This window comes from Arvicanthis niloticus, chromosome 19 (genome assembly GCF_011762505.2).
Source record: "Arvicanthis niloticus isolate mArvNil1 chromosome 19, mArvNil1.pat.X, whole genome shotgun sequence".
NCBI lineage: Eukaryota > Metazoa > Chordata > Mammalia > Rodentia > Muridae > Arvicanthis > Arvicanthis niloticus.
Window position 1 is genome coordinate 12750730 of NC_047676.1, and position 21819 is coordinate 12772548.

General features: G+C 39.3%; 1 protein-coding gene across 1 annotated transcript in view; it reads left to right on the top strand.

Moving 5' to 3' along the window:
- Positions 1-21819, top strand: part of Fbxl7 (F-box and leucine rich repeat protein 7) — a 334328-nt gene that overhangs the window by 112312 nt on the left and 200197 nt on the right. The window lies entirely within an intron of this gene.

Genomic DNA, 21819 nt, shown 5'->3' on the forward strand with positions numbered 1-21819 from the left:
ACTAAGCACACAGGCTCAGGGTATTTAAATTCTCTATTCTTTATGAAGAATTTTTTTTACCAAAAGAATGAATATATATATATATATATATATATATATATATATATATATATAGGATTATACTACAACTTGATTTGACCTCAGATTATCTTTGGTAAACTCTGTTCTATTTTCTAGAAAGTGAGATAAAATCTGAAGTTTATATGTTAGATTTATTTATTTGTTTTTGTTCTAGTATTTATTTATTTATACATTAAAACTAGACAGGGTAGAAATTGCAAAAGAAATTCACTCAATTTTAGAGATTTAAAAAAGTCTAACTTCTGTTTATTAGACGTATATGGGAAAGGAAATAGTTTGGATCTTTCGTTTAATTTATAAAAGAAAAGAAAGAAAAGGAAAATAACCGAAACAAAAATGTCATGGTTTCTTTCTCCCCATCTGAGTGTGATTAGCCTTGGTTTTCACAACAGATCTATGCTGAATAACAGGTAGAGTGCAGGTCCTGCCAGCCCATCTTTGGCCCTTTAGAATTCCAGTATATTTGAAACTAGGTTTATTTTACAGCCTCTGCTGCCACAATGCAATCTGCTACACCAAAATCTTCATCAACTGAATTGTTATTTACAATCTGAGATGGATATTCCTTATTCCCTTTTTTTCTGAGTGCTGAAGCTTCTGCCAATGCTAGTGTGTGCCTGTTCCTGGCCTCTCTGGGTCAAGTAGGACTTATGACTGTTCTATATAGAAAGGATTTTTCTTTCAAGGCCTAAGTCATCATCATAATGTAAGCAGTTGAAGCCTGCTGGAACCATATCTTCAGAGTCTTAACTCTTGGGGTTTAGGTCCTAGAAAATCTTATCAAAATAATGAAGAAAAGAATCAGCTTCAAAAGAGATTGGAGCCTCAGAGGGGTCTCCTGGCAACTCCACTGTTTTGTATGTTAGACTTTGGATGGGAAGGCTGTTGCATGCTCTGAGACCTGAATCATTGCATAATCCTGTTCCTTCTCCTCTGTGTAAGTGAGCTATGCTTCCCTTCTGGCAGTATCATCCTGTGGCTGCTGGTTCAACTGGGATGCTAAGAACTATATTGCTCGTCATCTCTGGAAGGTCAGGTTCTTCGTTCTCAAGATCTTTTATGACAAACAGTTAAAATCCCATCTCCTGATCTCCTAGCAAGTGAACTTTCTGGCTAATATATCATGAGTTGGAAGCGGTTCTTGGTTGTTTCTGCTCTTTCCTTGTCCTGAGCAAAAGCTTCCATCAGTTTTCCAGCAGTCATCTCGTTTCTGACTTTCATGAAGCTGCCTAAAGTGATGAAGGAGTAACAAAGGATTTCCTAGAGTCAGAAAAACATGGGCTACATCTGAAGCCCAAAATCTCCAGCCCATGAGCCAATTTCATGCCCAAATTCATAGAGTTGGTCCTGGGCATATGATGGAGGTGGCAGCCTGTACCCACTCTAATACTCCTCAAGTCTCTGGTCACCCACCGGAACACGATCAAAGGTCACACTTGAAAAACTAAAAAAAAAAAAAAAACCTAACTCTTCTCGTGGCAGCCATCAATTTCCAATAATTCTGCAGTTAGGAGTTGGATTTTGTGACCACCTCTCATTGCTAGGATGTGATTTGTTTAGCTTGAACAGTGAGTTCATATGAGCAACTGCTCTGCTGTATACAGAAACAAAACTGTTATAGTCATCTACCACCTCTGGCTCTGACACGCCTTCTTCCTACTCTTCCACAGAGGCCCCGTGGGTCGAGTGCTCTGATACAGATGTACCATTTATGGCTGGGCAACCCGATGTCTGTTTTTCTCTGCATTAATAGCAATGTCTACTGACAAAGCAGGATTTTTTTCGTGATGTTTAAGAGAGTCACTAATGTGGCGAGTTGTGTGCATTATTCTCATGGCAAGGAAATAAGAAAGAATGTTCTGGTTACTCATTATCTCCCCAAGAATTCAACAAGCTTTGAATATAATATCAGCACACCCAGAAGTGCTACCTTCAGAATTTGTACATGCTGATCTGAACAGAAATATCAGAGGGTACCCAGCAACAAACCAACCAACCAAACAAACAAACAAACGAAAAACCAACTGAAGCTTCTCTCCACTAAGAACCCTACTTCCAGTTGGCATTAAGGCCATGCTCAGTCAATGACCTTGACTGGCAGCTGCAGCAGCCCAGGTCTTTTATCTATGGGCCTGTCCCATTTTCAAGACGGTTTCCCCCCAGAAGCATGTATAATATCATCTGTCACTTTTACTAAATATCTGTATGCACAACCAGAACAAGAAAGATGTATGCCAGACCTAATCAGAGTGGATCACCAACTCTATTGCTTTGTAGTCAGTGGTTGTGTATTTGTGTCTGTTTTTAGTCCGGAGGGTGAGAATGTGCTTCTGGTTACCATGAAGGGGATGGGGGCAACATGAGAGTTGTTCTTGAGTTGCAAGCTTTTCTGAGAAATTCCCATATTTGTTCACAAACAGGAAAGATAAGATAAACTTGAAGGTCAGGAAAGTCCATCTAGGGCTGTCAGAGCTATGTAAAGGATAAAGGATTATTTTATTTTTATTTTTTTTGAGACAGGGTTTCTCTGTGTAGCCCTGCCTGTCCTGAAACTCACTCTGTAGACCAGGCTGGCCTCGAACTCAGAAATCCACCTGCCTCTGCCTCCCAAGTGCTGGGATTAAAGGCGTGCGCCACCACTGCCCAGCAGGATTTTTCTTATATGAACAGTGAAGCGACACTGAAAATTTTGAAGTGGGAAGAACTTCTTTTTCTAATTTGGGAGTGAGTGGACAGTGAGAGGAACTTCCATCTCATTTAGAGATATCTTTGGACCATGTGAGAGTTAACTGTGCTTTGTTCTGCTGTGAGTCTGACCCATGGTATGTTTATTTGTTTGTTATTTAGTGGCTTTCCATAGAGTGATCTCAGTGTAGTCAGTGATAGCCTATGGCGTATGGTTTGCAGCAACACAAATACAGAGATGAGAGGGAGTTTTAGAAAATGTTTATTTCTTCTGCTAGGTGGCGAAGCTTTCCTTCTAGGATCGTCTTTCAGTTTAACAGATCTATCACTCTTCTCCGGGGTGTCCTGGGCTCTCTTGTAGAAGAGTCAAACTCATAGCTCCATGTGCTTAGCGCTTTATATTGAGCTGCAGAACTGATTCAAGGCATTTTCTCATTTACTTTATAGCAGCGAGGACCTGGATGTAATAATTGTCTTCAGTCATCTGTTAATGCCCTTAGGATGACTACCATTTTATAAAATTATTTATTTCCTTTTTGAGACAAGGGTTCATATTACCAAGATTATGTTAACAGGGCAGAGTCTCTTACGGTGACAGGCACCAATTAATGATTGACTAATGTTGGAAAACATTAGAGCAGGGCGTTATTGAAAACTTGGTAAGTGTAATGTGAACATGTTCATTAATTTGAAACATACCACTCCATCTGTTCCGCTATAGTTTAAAGTCATGTTAAATCATTTCCGTTGATTATGTAACTAGTGATTGATTGGAGATCTGAGTTGTTTATTTCTTGCATTAATCATGCATTAGCCTCTTAGTACAATTATTAGTACTGGTGTCTTTGAAATTGTAGCTTACTTTTTTTTTTTTTTTTCAAAAGTGACATGTCTACTAGAAAGGCTTTCAGGAATAGAGTGAAAAAAAAACCCGATGCAATACATATTTAGTCAGAAGCCCACATGCTTGAAATCTGAAATAGTACAACTTAATAGTTACATAAGAAAGGTGGGATTGGAATGTTCTTTGTTGCAGTGTTTAACCTGTGGATGAAAATGGCCTTGTGTCTTGCTTGAGAGAGGAGCTCTAAGTGGAGTTACATGGCTCAGCTCCTCTAGTGCTGGATCTCTCTGTTGAGGAAAAAAGAATCTGACACTTGTTGTAGGTCCTCTTGCCTCTGAGAAGCCAGAAAAGGTAATGATACAGAAGGTTACAAAATAACTGAATGAGAAGGAAATTCCTATCATTGTAGTAAAGGCAGTTTCCAGTGGACAGACATTAGAGTCGGTGTGAATGGTTTCCTTATGAGCCCAGAGGGGCGAGAGCAGAGAGAAGGAAGGGTTATGGCCATTACATTTTTGGGCAGCATCACAGAAGGAACATCCTAGGTGAGGTAAGACAGGGAGGAATGCACAGAAAAACACATACAAAAGCATACTGTTGTGTGCAGGACACTGAGGAAGCATAGCTGTGGAGAATGTGAGCCTGAAAAGAAGCAGAGAAGCTTGATCAAGTGTCTCTAGTTCCTGTCTAGCTAGGAGGGAGCATGCCAGTAAATTCTACTCTACCATACCCAACAGCAGCGGGCAGCATCCAGTAATTCTTACCTTATGCCTAGCATGATCCCTATGCTGTTTCTTATATTATCTTTCTTAACTCCAGAAAAAGTAAGAAGGTATTAGCATAACTTTTCAAAGCAAGAAGCCAAGAGAGTTGTGATTTGCTCAGAACACTACAGCTTCTAAGTCCCTCCAATGAAGGCATCTTTTTCTGGGTTCTATTCTTCGAAGGAGAGGAGGTCTTTAATTTTAAATGGTGGTCCATTAAAATGTGATGGTGTGTTGTAAGAGAACCTTGAAAGTGAGTCAGACTCAGCATGCTGACCCAACCACAATGTGAAGGGCAGAAAGAACCAGAGACGAAGCAGTTTATCTTGAAAGGATAAATTTAAATTCTGACATCCCAGCCCAAGTCTGGTTAATCCATTCGGCTAACCTGCACTGACATCTATTCCTAATCAGTTGCCCTACTAGATGCCAAGGAGAAAGTGGAACATGATACATCTAGCCCTGCCCACCAGGGATAAAATCTGCCACGAAGACAAAAAGTAAGTCTGTAATTAGAAGTAATATAAATACACAGAAGCCAAGAAAGACCTAAAGGAAGGAGCAGATGTGCCTAGGGAAGGAGAGATCTTGCAGATGGTTCACAAAGGAGCTAATGTGTCACTTAGGCTCAGTATATGAGAAGAATTGTTCAGTGGGAACTGGAGGGCAGGGAGATTTCAACATATATATAGAAAGGTTCAGTAGTAATGCTCAGGGTTTTGTGATGCTGGCCATCTGACCCCTTGAGATGTTCAAAGCGACATCAAAGACAGTTGGATTTCATTCTGGAACTATGTTAGAGGAACTGAGTTCTCATATTCCATGTTAGACCCTATGGAAGAAGAACTTGCATTTGAAGAAATCTCCGGGCCATGCATTCACATTAGAGTTTAAGAGGTCAAATTTGAATGAGCGAACCTGCAAGTTTGAACACTTGCTGCTGGTGGTGACATAGGGGTACTATAAATCTGGCATGCTTGCCTAACTTCAGCGTTAATTCTTAAGGGCAAAAAATGGCTGTCACAAAATCTGATTTTAGAGCAGAAAGCTAATTTGTGCATCATTCCAAGTGCTCACCTTGAATACCAACTTACTTGCAAGATTCTAGAAAAACAATTGACATTTGCTTAAAATTTACAGTACACACTGAATGCCAGTGATACCAACAAAGGCTTATAGAAAATAATCCTTCATAACTTGTCGAGACTAGAAAGTAGATGAAGAGAAAGATTAGTCATCTAGGATTATCTTTATTTTATGGATAGCACATTACTCCATGGCAGAAGCCAGAGATTCGACAGGTTTTTATTTTATTTTTTCCTCAGTAGAAAGGTTTGTTCTGTGTTAAGTTCATGAAAATACTGTCTCCTTAAGACATGGGGAACTCTGTGCAATAATTCTGAGTAAGGGTTGTAATTCCTTTTGCATCACTGATGTTGTAGGTTATTCATAACTTTGCAAGTTGTAGATTCCATCTTTCTCTTTTGGTCTAAAAGTATCAAATTTAGGGCTGGACTGAGGTGTTGAGTTCATAGAATCTGGGTCTTCAAGTCAAAATTTAATCTACTGAATGCATGCAAAGCTCAGGTTCCCATTCTGTCATCCAGTGAAGAGATTTTCTATCTTTCATAATAGCTGAGGGACTACAGTATGGCACACACAAAGGTTAGTTGATGCCTGGTGGGTGGAACATGTTTGATGACTCTTACCCTCATTCATTACAGACTCAGGTCTATTAAAGAGTGCTCTATCAAAAGGTCAGGGATCCAGAGGCTGGATGGGCATGGAACACAACAAGGGCTTGCTGGGTCAGTTCTGATGTTTCTGCAGAACCTGCCAGGTTCTGTTTTTCTTTTTTGGATCTACTCAGATGTTTTCTATAGAAACACCTTGTTCCTCTGTGAGGAAGGAGCAGATAAACTAGGATGTTTGGAAAAAATTCCTTGGATTACATGTTATGAGATCTCTGACTATCCATCTATGCGTTTATTTGGAGGTATATAAATCAATGTCATGTTAGATAATGTTTGAGTCATAGGGCCTCGGTAATAAAGAACCACAGACGAGATGACTCATATTTCTGCCACCTAGGTATCATAAGTAGGCTGACAGTGGCCATTTTTCATTGGAAAACAGAAGAGTTCTTCCTCTTTTAACTTGTTGGTGTTCTTCCTCTTATAGATGTGGTTTTCAGGTCTCTGCTCTTCTCCATATGGCTCTTATATAGCTCATCTTATTGGATTTCAGGCCTATGCAGTGTGACCTCATTTTTACTATGGTAATCAAAGCAGCCAGCGATCTGTCTCCAAATAACTCATATTCTGAGATACTGAGAATTAGGATTTAGATTATAATTTGCGTTGACGTAATTTAGCCCATAGCAGACACTTAGAAGACCACTTTCATCCCAATCTTTAGTGTTTCCTGTATTACCAGAGGAAACAGTGCCCACATGGCTTAAGAACCAGGTACTACCTCCTCATATACCCAGGGAGCAATGCAGCCATGGTTATTAAGGTTCACAGAGCTGACCTTGACTGAGCTCCCATAACTGAAGGTTACTAGTACTTCTGGAGTTAGAATACCCAACACAAGCTCCCTTTAGAATCTCTGTTCTGTGGTTATCATCTTTACTTCCTGAATTTGTTTCTTTAGGATCTTAGTGAATCTTGACTACCCGGTCAGCAGGCTCATCCAGCAGACCCAGACAGAATGGATTCCTGAATATTTAGTTCTTCTTCCAAACTTTACTGTCAATTAACTGACTTCCTTCCTGGTTGGGTATAAGTATAGGAGCCATCAGAGACCACTGATGAATCTAGTTGCATGACAATTGCTCCATGTGGAAGTAGGAACCAGGGATGAGAAACAGTTCTCTTTAAATGTCATTATTGTCAGAGACTTGAAAGGTGCATGAAATACTGACAATAGGTTTGATGTCATTTCTAGGTAAGTCTATGTGGGTGTTTACTGATGAAAGTAACATTTGAATTTTGTAGGATAAGATAATAATTTGCCTTGATGTAGGAAGGCATCAGCCCTTCTATGGAAGGGCTGTGTAGGATAAAAGGATGCAAAGGTAGAATTCTTCCTGTTTGCATTGCTTTTCTTCCTTTGGACTTGGACCTAAGATTTCTGATTGCAGAGCTTGGGACACTCCACCTCTAAAATGAATCACGCCCTTATAATAATGATCCCATCCTCAACGTAACCTCTCTCATGTATGTTGATAACATTTTGAAGGAATATATATTTTGACACACAATTAGTAATTTAAAAAATTGACATTTTGTGGCTTAGAAGAGTTGATAGGGACATCCAAACACAGCCCTGATTTAGTGAGATATTTACAGCTCTTGCTCTATTCATATGCGCTTCTGGAAAATATTAAATGAGACTGACATTTAATGGAATTTTACAGTGCTTTCTACCTGATATATAAATGGAAAGACAAGGAAGAAATAAACTCAAATTTACTTTGGAAATGAACAGGGATTTGGGACATCCATAGATACACACACTGTCAATTTTTACTCCTATCCTTCAGCGCTCACAGATTTCAGGACTCCTGCAATCATCCATGCCACACAAAGTTTAGAACAGGAAATCATGCATAGGGAGACTGAGGCCGGGGAAGTCACCATAGAGAGATGGGGGTGGGAAAAGAGGGGTGCACACATGAGCAGAGAGAAGAAGGAGGAGGAGAAAGAGGAGGATGAAGAGGAGGAGGATGAAAAGGAGGAGGAGGAGAAGAAGGAGGGGTAGAAGGAGGGGAGGGAGGGGAAGGAGGAGAAGGAAAAGGAGGAGGAGGAGAGGAAGGAGGAGGAGGAGAGGAAGAAAGGAGGAGGAGGAGGATGAGAAGAAGAGGAGGAGGAGGAGGAGGAGCCTGATTGTTGATTTTTAATAGTTCAGAGTATTTGCCATGACCAACAGTTTGGGGCTGCCTGGAACATTAAAGTTTATAATCCATGGAACCTGCTATTTAAATCTAAACCAAAGCTCCCCATGAAGCATGAGAACCAGTTTAGCCTTCTGGGTGGTTTTGAGTGAATGTAAAGAAATTTGGAACGTTCTAAAACCAGTTTGGTGGCATACAACAATGAAGGTTCCCCCTTGCTCCCTTAGGGCAGGTCAGACACCACTGAGGCTCTTGGAAGAGGCTGGAGACTCAGTGGGGAGACATGATCAGTGCCAGAACTCCTGCCTAGCTTTCTCCTTTGTGCTAATCTCCTACAATTCGCACAGCCTGTGACAAGTGACTCACTGTGTGACTGATTTTGTGATTTAATTTAAGGATGAGGTGCAGTTGCATTTTTCTTTCATCAGTTGAGTACCAACCTTGTGCTGTCTTCTGACTTTTTTTTCTTGAGTCCTAAATATCGTTTTACTCATTCCAATTATAATTTATTTTAAGTTTCATTCACTTTGTATGTGTTATATGTAGAACTTACGTGCTTAGCAGTTTATATCAGGGGATCTAAAATGAACACTTTTCATGAGCACTATGAGAAGAAATGTTTTCCCATGATAATTTTTATGGGAAATAAAAATAGAAACATCTCATGTTGTTGCATAAATGTAAATGCTCTCTTTAGCAGCAAGAGTTCCACTCCCCAGGCTCCATCACGGAGCTGCTTCTCTTCTAATGGGTTTGAATTATTCGTCTAGCCAAATTCTTCTCCCTGTGGTACAGTTTTAGGAAGAAGGGGCTGGCTACATTTTAACAAGAGAGCTGCAATCATTTTGGGTCTTGTGGGGGTAGGGATGCTGAAGATAAATCTAGAATATTACACATACCAGATGATCACTCTGCCATTGAGCTATATCCCCAGCCTAAAATTTGAATTTCTGAGAGTGAACAAATTGTAGCCTATAATCACATTGGTCCCAATGGCGTTGCTTCTGTTTAGATCTTAGATGCAGTATTTCTTAAGCTATACATTGCTTTCCTATGGCAGAGTGCTAGCAGGCATACCACAGATCTACCAGATGAAGGATGGGCACCCTCGCTGTTCTTATCCTCATCTTCCTTAACTCTTGCACTAAGGACAGGGTTGGAAAGATGGGTAGAAGAGGAAGCTTGATTGTTTAAAATGGTAAGTATGAGATTTGAACCATGCCTCTTAAATCTTAGAATAAGCAAAAATTTAAACATAATCTGAGAGATTTTGATGAAATCATCAGTATTTATTAGTGAAAAGTTTTAGAGATGGAGAATTGTGTGATGAAGGCTTCCTACAGGTATAGTTGATACACAGTGTTGCAGTCTTGAAAAATGTGTCTTTCTGCTAATTTTTTAATGTGTGTGTGTGTGTGTGTGTACATGTCTGCAAGCATGTATGTGTGTTTTTTGTGTGTGTCTGTGTATGGACATGGTTGCAGGCACCTGTGGAGTCCAAAGATCACTGGATTCCCTGGGGGTAAAGTTATAGGTGGTTGTGAACCAGCTACCCAAAAGACGTTCTAGGAACTGAGCTGAAATTTTTTATTGTTCCAATATACTATTTTAAATACTAAATCATGTTCTCTCAAGAAGCAAATTTGTGTCTTATGGTTGCAGGTTGTGATTACCTGACTGCCTTTTGTCACAGCTAGGCTCTTCAGATTTGACCTGAGACTCTTGGCAAGACCTAAAAAGAATGAGGAGGGAATGTGTCCACGTTTGTGCTCTCCTGCACATCTGACTCAGTGTTTGCCTCTCCTGAAAGCCAAAACAAATGATTTCTGAATTAGACGTTGTTTACACACTTTCTAGTTTTATTCATCAAAAGATATAATGCTGGGATTTTCTTTTCCCAGTATGGCCTCACTGACAGTTTGCTGGTTGGGCTGATATTGGCTGGAGGAACTTGTTAAAATGCTAATGAGTCTCTCATTGCCACATCAAAGGAGTAGAGAGAAAAGAAAGAAAAATTGCAAGACTGATTTATTCCTTAATTTTTCTGACTTGAGAATTGCTTCATGTCTGAGGAGTCTTTTTCTTTTAGTCTGAAGATGGTTTCACTTTGATTTTGTTGTTTTTAAGAATCTAAAATTTCCCTTTCTTCCTTTCCTTTGCCCTATCCCTCCCTTATTCCTTCCATCTCTCCCTGGCTCCCTCCCTCCTTTTCTTCTTCCTTCTCCTCCCTCCTTTCCTGTCTCTCATGCTCTCTCCTCATCTGTCCCTCCCTCCTTCCTTCCCTCCCTTTTGCTTTGATGGGGCTTCATGTAGCCTAGGATTGGCTCCTACTTCTGATTCTCTGCTTCTCCATCCTGATGTTGGGTTACAAATATGAGCCACCATGCCAGGTTTATGTACCAGGGATGGCTTACAAGTTTGAATGTATACTAGGCAAGTAGTCTGAAGTACATCTCTAGCCCAAGAGATGAAACTCTCATCACCTCAGAGACTTACAAGAAGCTTGAAGCCTCAGGGAGCCAGACTGTATGCACATAGACGCAGCCTCTGAGGGAATGTGTCCACATTTGTACATAGTTTTAGATATAAAAGGTATCATATGCTCATAAGGAAGGAAACCCTGGAGACTGAGTCCATCTCCTTGAATAAGGGAACACCAAGTCATGATTTCTCCCCCTTTGGATCCACCCAGCAGAGCAGCAAAGAAAACAGTGAACGGCAAAATGTTTCCCGGTATTTATGTGGCAATCCTGAGGCTTGTTTGATCTCCTCTTCCCTAGGTGACTCACTAGTACTAGGCAGATCTCTTGGACAAAGTTGTACTCAAGGCTTGTTTAGATGAGGCAGTCCTCATGGCCACCTAAACACACTTTTGCTTTCGTTTGTTTGTTTGTTTTTTTAATGTCAACATTTAATTTTGGAAAGATTTTGTTTCATTTTTATTAAACCCGAGAGTCTACAATTGCACCCTTAACAGATGAATTCCGTTACACAGACCTTCATGATGGGAAAGGTATTTTGCATTTTATTATATTGTCTTTAAAAATATCTTCTTAACCCTTTGTCTTCTTTGCACTACTTTTCCTTGGTTCGATTCCATATGAAGCTCTGCACAGAGAGCCTTCTGCCAGTAACACAATGAATCTGCCATACCGTTCCCTTGAAAATAACAAGGTAACTGCTGAGCCTTCCTTTCCAGCATGGAATTTTGGCTTAGTTAGAGCTTTCTCCCTCCTACCAATCATGGACAGGTAATTGCTTTATTGGTATTTCTAAGAAAATCTTGGAGGGAATGAGGCTTAATAGGAGTCGGTAACTGTGAAAGGAAGGGACCACATTGCAAATCATGATTAGTCTAGTGGCATGGCTGGCTGACCATAGTGCTTCTATTTAAAATGAGAATGATAGAGTCAGCTTTACATCTCATGTAAATTAAAGGTACAGTGTTTGGCAAAATATAAAGAAAACATACAATGATTTAATTTTGAATATTTATATACCACTTGAAATCATGATAAAAGGGACCAATATGTCACTGGGAACCTGCTTGCATGTGGAATTCTTTTTTATTTCCTCCAAGTTAACCTACCAGCTCCCTAATGAGGGGGTGGTGTTATTTATTCTGTTCACAGGTGAAGGAAGTGAGACAAAAAGGTCTTGCCTAAACTTACTCGTCTAGTAATTGGTCACCTAAGAACCGGACTCAGACAGCATGGCTCCAAATGAAGAACTTGAAACAATGCCAGGGAACAATTTTCAGCACATTTAGCTGGAATCAGCCTTGAAGACTGTCTCAACTGCTGTCTGTGTGGCTATGGCAAGGTCTGGATAGACCTTCCTACATTAGTGGAAATTAGACATTCTCCTGGGCTGATCCCAGCCCTCAAATTGTTTTCAGATGTTCAGAACCGTGGGGTTGCTGGAAATGTTTAACCACCATGTTGTTGATTTCGGTTATTCTGTTGTTCTGTGATCTAAAACTCTCAATTTAATGTCAATAGTACACTACCAGGTGATAATAACCGGGGGCCTTAACTCCCACTGCTTAAAACATGTGGACTAGAACTCTCTAGATATCCTGATGTGTCACCTCAGGTATGGCTAACCAGTACCCCGAAAATGCAGATGTCAACAGTGTACTTGTCAATTCTAGTCTTTATGAGAGTTCAGATTACCTTTGTAGGAACTGACCTGGTGTTTGCTTGTTCATACCACGAGAAAGGATCCTGTTTAGTCTGGTCTTCAGGTGTTAAGTAGCCCTGCCTAACATTCTCTGATGCTATTTTTGAGCATCTTGGATGTGTGGAAATTTTATATTAAACATTATTGTTTTGACTTCATAACAGTAACATAGGCACAGAATAAAACCGGTAACCACAGTGTGTCACTTTACTTTAAAATAGAAAGTCATTAAAAGTTTTAAGAAAATTTATCAAACAATTTCATTTGGTTTTTATAAATTCTGATGGCTTAGAGCATAAGCACAGTGTCTAGATTTTTAATGTGGGAGAACACATGCCAGTGCAAGCAAGCAGTAAGCATCCTACACTGGACTTACAGACCCCAGACAGGAAGACAATAGTACTTATTCTGTGTATTGTATATCTTATTTCTTATTCTCTTCTCTTGGAGGTTATTATACATTTTCCATGCTGTCTCCTGCAGTAATGTATTACCTATGAAATCTAAATGACAATAACCAAGTCTAAAGTCTAGCAAGCCGAAAAGGTTAAATGACTACAAAAATGAAGTATTGAAAAACGTATTCTGGAAGAATCTGGTTTGTGTTAATAATAATGGATTAATGGAGAGTTGAATTAATACAGTAGTGTGTTAATACAGTTTATCTTTCCATTCTCGTTCCTTTCCATAGCACATGGAAGATAACTATGAATCCAGGAAAAAAAAAGAACGTTGTGAAATCTTTTATTTTGAATTAATGACAGAGGAAAAGAAAATGGTGGAACTTTAACGCTTGTTGGAAATTTTTGGTATTTCATTCATGGTATTTGAGAGGCTGCATTTTCCATTGCACAATTAATATAGCCAATAGAGTCAATGGCACCTCCATTTCTATCTATGAATAAACCTAAGAAAAGAGATGGACTCACTTTACCTGAGCTCATGCAACTGAAGTTAAGCACCAGAATTTTGAGACCAGAATGCCTGTTGCTTCCTTCTTCTCAAGCTGGCTCTCTCTAAAGCCTGGAAGTGAGACAAGGGCTAGAATGTTACACAAGAATGTTAGAGTGCCAGCATGCTACCTCATAAAAAGTGAGCATCCAAACATGCTTTAATGCACCAGCACTCAAAGCATCATTCAAACAAAGAGAGTGAGCACCAAGGTATTTTCGAGAAGTGGCCTTTAATTTTTCTACTACTATCTGCTACTCACAAGTGTCTTTCCATTCATGTTAAAATCGCTTGTAAAAGAAAGTCAGGCGTGGAGCTGTTTAGTTTTATGGGAAATTATGGTGTCTTCTTTTAGAAATTAACATCTGAATTTAGAAATAAATCTACCTGACTGTTGCTGATATCCATGTGTTTAAAATATAGGTAAAACGCCGAATGTGTGTGAGCATCCTAAGATGAGCATCCTAAGATGCAGCACGTGGAGGGGATCTCTAAGTTGTCACATAGGATGCGATTCAGAACTCTAGCACTAGGCATGAAGGAACTGCTCTTCCAATAATACGGCCACTTCTGTATTTTAATATTTCTGGAATATGGTAATTTTGTGTATTTGTGTGTGTGTGTCTGTGTGTATGAGTATTCTGTCTGAAATAAAGACTGGTTTAACTGCACCATATTCAATGAGCTAAGTGGGTCAGACCCCAGCATGTCTTCAACTTGGCCGGTTGGAGCAACATTGTGACCACTTCCCTATGCATTTGTGTGGAGCGTATTTTTCTACTCAGGCTGTCCTGGCCACAGTAATTTTCCATGCTTCCAATCCTCTCGTCATAGACCCTGTTGAAGACTTCCAATGAACAACATCCTCCAACTAAAATGAGCTTTCCCTCAAACTATGGCGGAGTGACCACTTGAAGTCCCAGTCTGTAACTTTTATTGCCTCTGACTGTGCTCATCAGAATCATAGCCAAGTCAATTTCAACTCTTTGGAGCCAGAATCGTTCTTATGCTTTTAGGAAAGTGGCCATATTTTTATTTCCTTTTGTGATGTATTTATTTTCTTCTTAACATAGTCAGCATCCATTTTGACACTGTAAATCTATGGAGCTTTACTCATTGGCTGCCTTGATAGTACATTATTGGTTTGGTATTTTGACAAGGACAGGTCCTGTATTTATAAAAGCTCCTGCCAATCCAGGGAACAGTAGAACAGATGGGGGAAATTTGTAAAGACTGGCCTTGGTGATGACGAACCCCTGAGATGGAACAGGATGGAGAAAGGTATCATATTTTTGGAAGAAGAATCCTGAGCTACCCAGTTAATCTGTCTCAGCCACCTTATTTGTGTATTTAGGCAAGTACATTTGTTTCTGGCATTATGTAGCTATCTAAAGGTGTTCTTGTGGTTTTGGTTTTTGAAACATTAATCATGCAAGTGTATAACCACAGCTTATTTGCTCGTAAGTCATCTCAGTGGGAGCATCAGAGAAAGATGCTGAGGTGATTGTTTCAATGCCATTTCAATCCCGGTCCGAGAGTCTGAGTTACACATTAACAGGTCTCTCTGTCTGTGCTTCTGCCTTGTGGTTGGGGCTGTTCCAGCCCTCCTTGGTTGCATCAGCTTTCCGGAGGCATCAGGGACAAACCCGTATTATACCTGGACAGCTGCAAGGAGTTCCAGCAGCATCCTCTGGGCCTTTTTTACCAAGTAACACCTGTTTTTATCTGATTCTGACCTTCAGTCCTTGGAAGAAGATTTCTGCCTGATTCCAAGATGTACTGTAGTGTTGCAGGAAACCAGGCAGTGTAGGCTTGATGCCAAGGTTGGAAATAGATCAGTAGAATAGAGCAACATCCAGAAATAAGCCTATACAATTGATTTTTTTTTTTTTTTAGAAAATATGAAAAAGTAATCCAGGGGGAGAAAGGATAATCTTTAAAACAATCAGTGCAATAATAACTGGGAAGCCACATTGCAGCAAATTTAACTGTAAGACCCAGATAACTCAAAATGGACTGCAAATGGAACAGAAGAGCTGACCATAAAACCAATAAAAAACAAACAAGATATTATTTCTAAGGCTGGAGAAATGATTCAGTAGGCAAAAGAAGTTGCCATGCTAATGTGAGGATATAAGCTTGGAGACCCATAACTCATATGAATACCAGATGTAGTAGTGCATGCCTGTGTCTAAGCTTTACACCAAGAAGCTGGAGGAGGTACAGTTAAGTGAGTCCCTAGAAACCCATTGGCCAGATATCCTGTCCTTTGCTGCTGAAGAGCAAGAAAGATTCTCTCTCAAACAAGTGAAAACCAACGAATAACACCTGAGGTTTTCACTTGACCTCTGAACCTGCAATGTGCTACACATAGGAAAAATAGTATGTGTAAAAGAGAACATCTTCATATATATATATATATATATATATATATATATATATGTAATTATATATATATAATTTTTATTGGTTATTTTATTTATTTACATTTCACATGTTATTCCCCTTCCCCCTCTTTCCCATCCCCCCCCTGCTTCTATGAGGGAGCTCCCACCCACTCCTACTTCACAGCCCTGGCATTCTACACTGGGGTATCGAGCCTTTACAGAACCAAGGGCCTCCCCTCCCATTGATGCCAGATACGGCAATCCTCTGCTACATATGCATCTGGAGCTATGGGTCCCTCTATGTGTACTCTTTGGTTGGTGGTTTAGTCGTTGGAAGGGGTATCTGGTCGGTTGATATTGCTGTTCTTCCTATGGGGTTGTAAAACCCTTCAGCTCCTTCAGTTCTTCCCCTAACTCCTTTATTGGGGTCCCTGTGTTCAGTCCAATGGTTGGCTGTGAGCATCCACATCTTTATTGGTCAGGCTCTAGCAGAGCCTCTCAGGGGACAACCATAACAGGCTCCTATTAGCAAGCACTTCTTGGCATCAGCAATAGTGTCTGGGTTTGGTGTCTGCAGATGGGATGGATCCCTAAGTGGGGAAGTCTCTGGATGGCTTTTCCTTCAGTTTCTGCTCCACTCTTTGTCCCTGCATTTCATTTAGATAGGAACAATTCTGTGTTACTATTTTTGAGATGGGTGGGTGGCCCCATCCCTCAAACAGGGAGCTGTGCCTAACCTCTGGATATGGTCTTTATAGGTTGTTTCTCCTGTTTGTTGGGCATTTCAGCTAATGCCACCCCTGTTAGGTCCTGGGAGCCTCTTGATTTCCTGGCCTCTGGGAATGTCTAGTGGCTACTCCCAATTTCCCAGCCCCCACTGCTACACACCTCCATTCAATTTCCTGACCCTCTGTACTTTTCCCCTGTCTCCTCCCACATCTGATACTGCTGAAGAGAACATCTTAACAATTAGTTTGCAAACCTTATAAAATGTGACACAAAAATACAAAATCAAGGAAAAAATGAATTTTTCTTAATTTATAATTTCTGAAAAATATGCTTTTGAAAAGCATTCTGAAAGGGACTTCAATACCTATCAAATGAATATGCAGTCTAGCATATGTCTGACAGAGGATAAAGGCCTAGAAGAAGTAAAGAACTCACAAATCTAAATAGCAAAAATCCAAACCTCAAAACAAAACCCATGGATTCATCAAGTGAACAACACATCATTTCCAAAAGATGAATTTCAAATAGCAGTTAAATAAGAAAACATATTAAACATCCTTGGCCATGAAAGAAATGCAAACAAATGCTACATTGAGATCACATCAGTCAGGTTGGCCATCTTTGAGAAATCAAATAGAAACTGCTGAAAACTATTTGTGTGGGGGAAGGAAGGCATTGTACACATTGCTGGTGAGGATGCAAATCAGTCCAGCTCTTAGGGAAATCAGTCTGGAGCTCACTCAAAATAACAAAAATAGAAAGACTGCCTGACCCACCTATACCACTGTTGGGTATATAAATGAAAGATTCTACATTGTCACACCTTAGACACACATCTATTCTTATACTGGCTATAGTATTCAAAGTATATAATAAGGCTGAATGTCTTTCAATCCTTGAATGGATAAAGAATGCATCCACATCTACACAATTGAGAGTTTTTCTTTAAATATTCAACCATACAAAACAAAATTATATCATTTGTATAAATAAATATTCAAATATAGATCACCATATTAAGTAAGCTGCATGTTTATTACAATACATAGATTAGTGGAAAGAAAGGAAAGGGTATGAGTGTGCATATGGTCAAAATACACAATATATTTAGTTAGAGATATCTTTAGAAAATTATCATCACAATATATAATAAATATATGACAATGAGATTTTTATAATGAAAAGACATTATCACTTTTAAAAAGTCAAGCATGCTACAAGCTTGAAGACATCATCTGTAAAATTTTGCTTTAATGCACAATTAAATCACAAATTTATAAACAAACCACTTTTAAATTTAAAGAACACCAGTGCAGAAAAAAAAATGAACAATTATTTTAGTGGCTCCTTCCTCAGAAGGGGAGATCCATGAAAAATAGGTGCATGAGTAAGTACCAGTATCATTAGAGAGTGGTCAATAGGGAATCGTCAGTTACAAATTACCCTGAGACATCACCACAGGCCTATTAGAATAGTTAACGTTAACAAGATTTAAAAGGTGAATTGTGTGTGTCAGGATCTGGACCATTAGAACACTCAACCACCACATACAGAAGGCAGATAGCTCTGAAAAAATTGTTTTCTGAAAGTTAAAAATTCACACGCCTTACAGTCCATCCTTATTTCGTGGGCTCTTTCTCTAAGATCAATAAAAGCATGTTCCCAGAGAAAGACTTCCGTTGAAATATTTATCATATGATTAGAATAAAACCTTTTCAAATCACACGCTCTTTGTAATAAAAGAGTTTATTGATCCTTCATAGAAGCCAGAAAAAAACCAATCTAGGGATCTGCTGGACCAGCAGTGATGGTTATTAAAAGTTGCAAATGTGTCCACAAAGTCTAAGACACAGGTGCATATATAGTAAAAAAAAAAAAAAAAATCGAGGAATAATATCAAAATATGCCCTTGCTCGCTGGTGACTACATTTTTAGAGTTTCTTTAAAATGTGCACCCATGTCTGATCCTATGGCATTATGGTGTTTTAACTTGACAACTCCATGTCCTGGTTCAGGCTGACACCTGTGTGAGTTATTTGGTCCAGTTTTACACACATGGCTTTCACGAGTCCATCAGTTCCTTACTGGACACTTGTAATTATGCTGTTGTGTCCTGCTTTCCCCAGATGTAACCTGAATGGCAGCCCTCAGCCTTCATCTGAGTTTGCTGAGGAAGCATTTAGCTGAGGTCACAACACTCCGGCTACTCCTGTGACCTCATGCTCAAACTTGCTCTTCAGTTTGCATCAGTTGCTAAGGCTGTTCCACATGCTGAGCTACTCCTAAGTGACAGGTTCCTGTCTATGCTGGTGGCTGTACTAAGGATTTCAAGCAAGGACAATGCTGTATCCTTTTGTTACTTCGTGTTGAAATGTTATAGAACCAAGAACAGTCTTTAAGTTGGGGAAAATGAAAATCACTACAACTTAAATTTACTTTGCATTTTGATAGTTGAGACCTGGACCAGACTTGGGAATTCATTTTGTAATTTACTAGGAATGGAGAGGTTTCCCTTCAAGAAATTTACCTCTATTCTTCTTCATCTGCATGTTTTCTTTTTCTTTGCTGTCTTAAATGAAACTGAACTAAAATGCCAAAGAATCTCTTTTCTTGTCTGTCCCATGTGCTCAACTTTCTGTTCTTTTTCTACCTTGCTTTTTCTGTATCCACAGCCAAGTTTCTATCTGTTTTTCTGTATTCATTTGTTTATTTCTTGGGCATCAGCCACTGTCCTCTTCACTCGGGACTGTCTCTTTGGCAAGGGTAGAAATAGCTTCAGCTTTCCTCTAACACAGTGCTTTTCAACCTGGGGATTGTAACCCCTTTGCTCCATACAGGATATCCTGTATATCAGACAGTTATATTGATTTATAACAGTCACAAAATTATAGTTATGAAGTAGCAATGAAATTATTTTCTGGTTTGGGGTCACTAAAACATGGGGAACTGTATAAAAGTGTCACAGTATTAGGAAGGTTGGGAACCACTTCTCTTAACTTGCAAAGGTTGGTAATACTGAAGGGATACAGGCTTGCCATATATTTCCCTGTGCATTGGTAATGTTGGAATATATCTCTGCATGGATTACAGCCTGTGTCACTGTAGTCAGAAGTGAGCCACGTACAGATTGCCACACTCTGAGGCTTCCTCATGATAGCTTTTCAAAGATCATAGTCTCCCATTTCCCATGTCACTTCCTGAAGTATAAATATTTCACTCTTGTCACAGGTCATACCTCAATGTTGCGAGATCTTACATGCTTACTTAAGCCTGCATTTTGAAGAGGATGCTATAGGTTGGTACTATGACTTGCCAAAGATCCAGGGTCTAAAAATATTTTGGAATCGACTTTCTTTCTTCAGATTTGAGAATATTTACATGTACCTAATAGGGTATCTTGGGGATCCCTTAGAATCATAAGTCTAAATACAAAAGTCATTTGTTTAGGTGTACCTAATACAAATAGCCTATGGGTAATTTCATGCAGTGCTTTTATTATTTCTATTTTTTGTCCTCACATTTTGTGTGTGTGTGTGTGTGTGTGTGTGTGTGTGTGTGTGTATGAAGTACACTTTGGTGTCCCTTGTGTGTTGGGTGGATTTGGGTTTTAACTTTTCCCATTCGAAATACTAGACCTGCATCACCAACAAGGAAACCAAGGTTTCATTTCAGGGCACCCAAGGATGCTGGTGACTGCTGTTCAGGTCCCTATGTCAAAGAGCTTAATCACAGCCTTGATTCACCTGATAGGGCGTCACCTTTCTAGTGGGAAGACCATTAAAATGTGTCAGTTAGTTTTGCCTTTCAGTCATGTGGTATGACTATTAAGTATTATTAAGAATGTTGTCAAGTGTTATTAAGGGTGTTAATGGAAACTTTTAAAAAAATAATTTTTATTATTTTATCAAAAAATTTAAAAATAATTTTCAATTGTTTGAGAATTTTATAGATGTATACAAACTATTCTAATCAACTCCACCACCAATACCCCAGCCCAGTCCTCAGGACCCTCTTGGATCCCCTCTCATCTCCTCTTTCTTTATTATCTTCTTATTACAGTTACTGATGTCTGTATGCACTGCAGGAATGTTTTAGGAGCAGGCTTGAGATGTATTAAAGTCATTAGCCAATTAAAAGACGATAAAATGTGAAGGCAATGTAAGCCCCTCTAATGTGTGATAGTTAATTGAAAAAAAATTAAAGGAATGAAAAACACTTTTTTTTTTTTTTTATCCATGAGTCCTTACTGTGGTTGTCTGCAATGATACTGCTCTTCTTACTGGGCGACTCTGTGCCGAAGAAGCTACTAGCAATGACAGGCACCTCCAGCTTCTTTCAACTGTGCATGTCCAGACTGATTTCACTTTTCTTCAAAGTAGTATTCCTTCACTAAAAATGTTAATGACTTTGACTCAAACTTAGAGAACTAATAAACATCATTTAAAGGCAGTGAACCTGTCAACACGTGGAAATCTGGTTCATGGTCATGCAAATGTCCGTTTAACTTCAATTGAATCAAATAAAGCAAACAGTGAACTAATTAGACTCAACTAAACTGACTTAACCTCCCATTGCCAGTGGAACCAATTATTTCTCAGAGGAAGGTTTGTTTCTTTTCAGTGTAGGGCAAGGGTGGGTAACTCCTTAGCCTACTCCTAAATGGGCCCCAAATCAGGCCAGATGAAATTGGCAATTCCTAGTTACTTACCTTGACATGGAAATAGTAGGGTCTTTAGTGAGCTCATTTGCATCCCCGAGAAAGCAGCCAGGCATCCACTTGTGTAGAAATAAATTTAAAAGTGAATGGCCTGCTTCTTAATGGTGTAAAAAAAATGTTATTTAAAAAATGAAATGTAATACAAAACAGATTTCTAGCAAACTGTTCACTGTCAGTTGTAGACTCCTTACACTTTGGATGTGTGATAAGTATTCGGAAGCAATCTCTCTATTTTAATATTCTTGATGTCTATTGCGTATGGCTCTTTTTCATCTTGAATTTACTTTCTGAAGGATTCAAGGTTATTTGGAGTATTCAAAACCTCTAACCATTCCCCAAAGCTTTACTCTGAACAGAGTTACTTCCTGATTAGGAAAACAGCCGCCTGGTTTGGCCCCTTGAAATACTGAACTATGAGAGATACTATCCAACATTTTTGGTGGTTTTCTCTGTGCGTGTTGGATAAATTTTGGATTGGTGAGGCTGAAGTTTCATTTTAGAAGAAAAACATCATGTAATAGGATTCTTCCATCAGCACTCCTCTCTTCAGATATACACTGTGGGCTCTGTGTTTATAAATC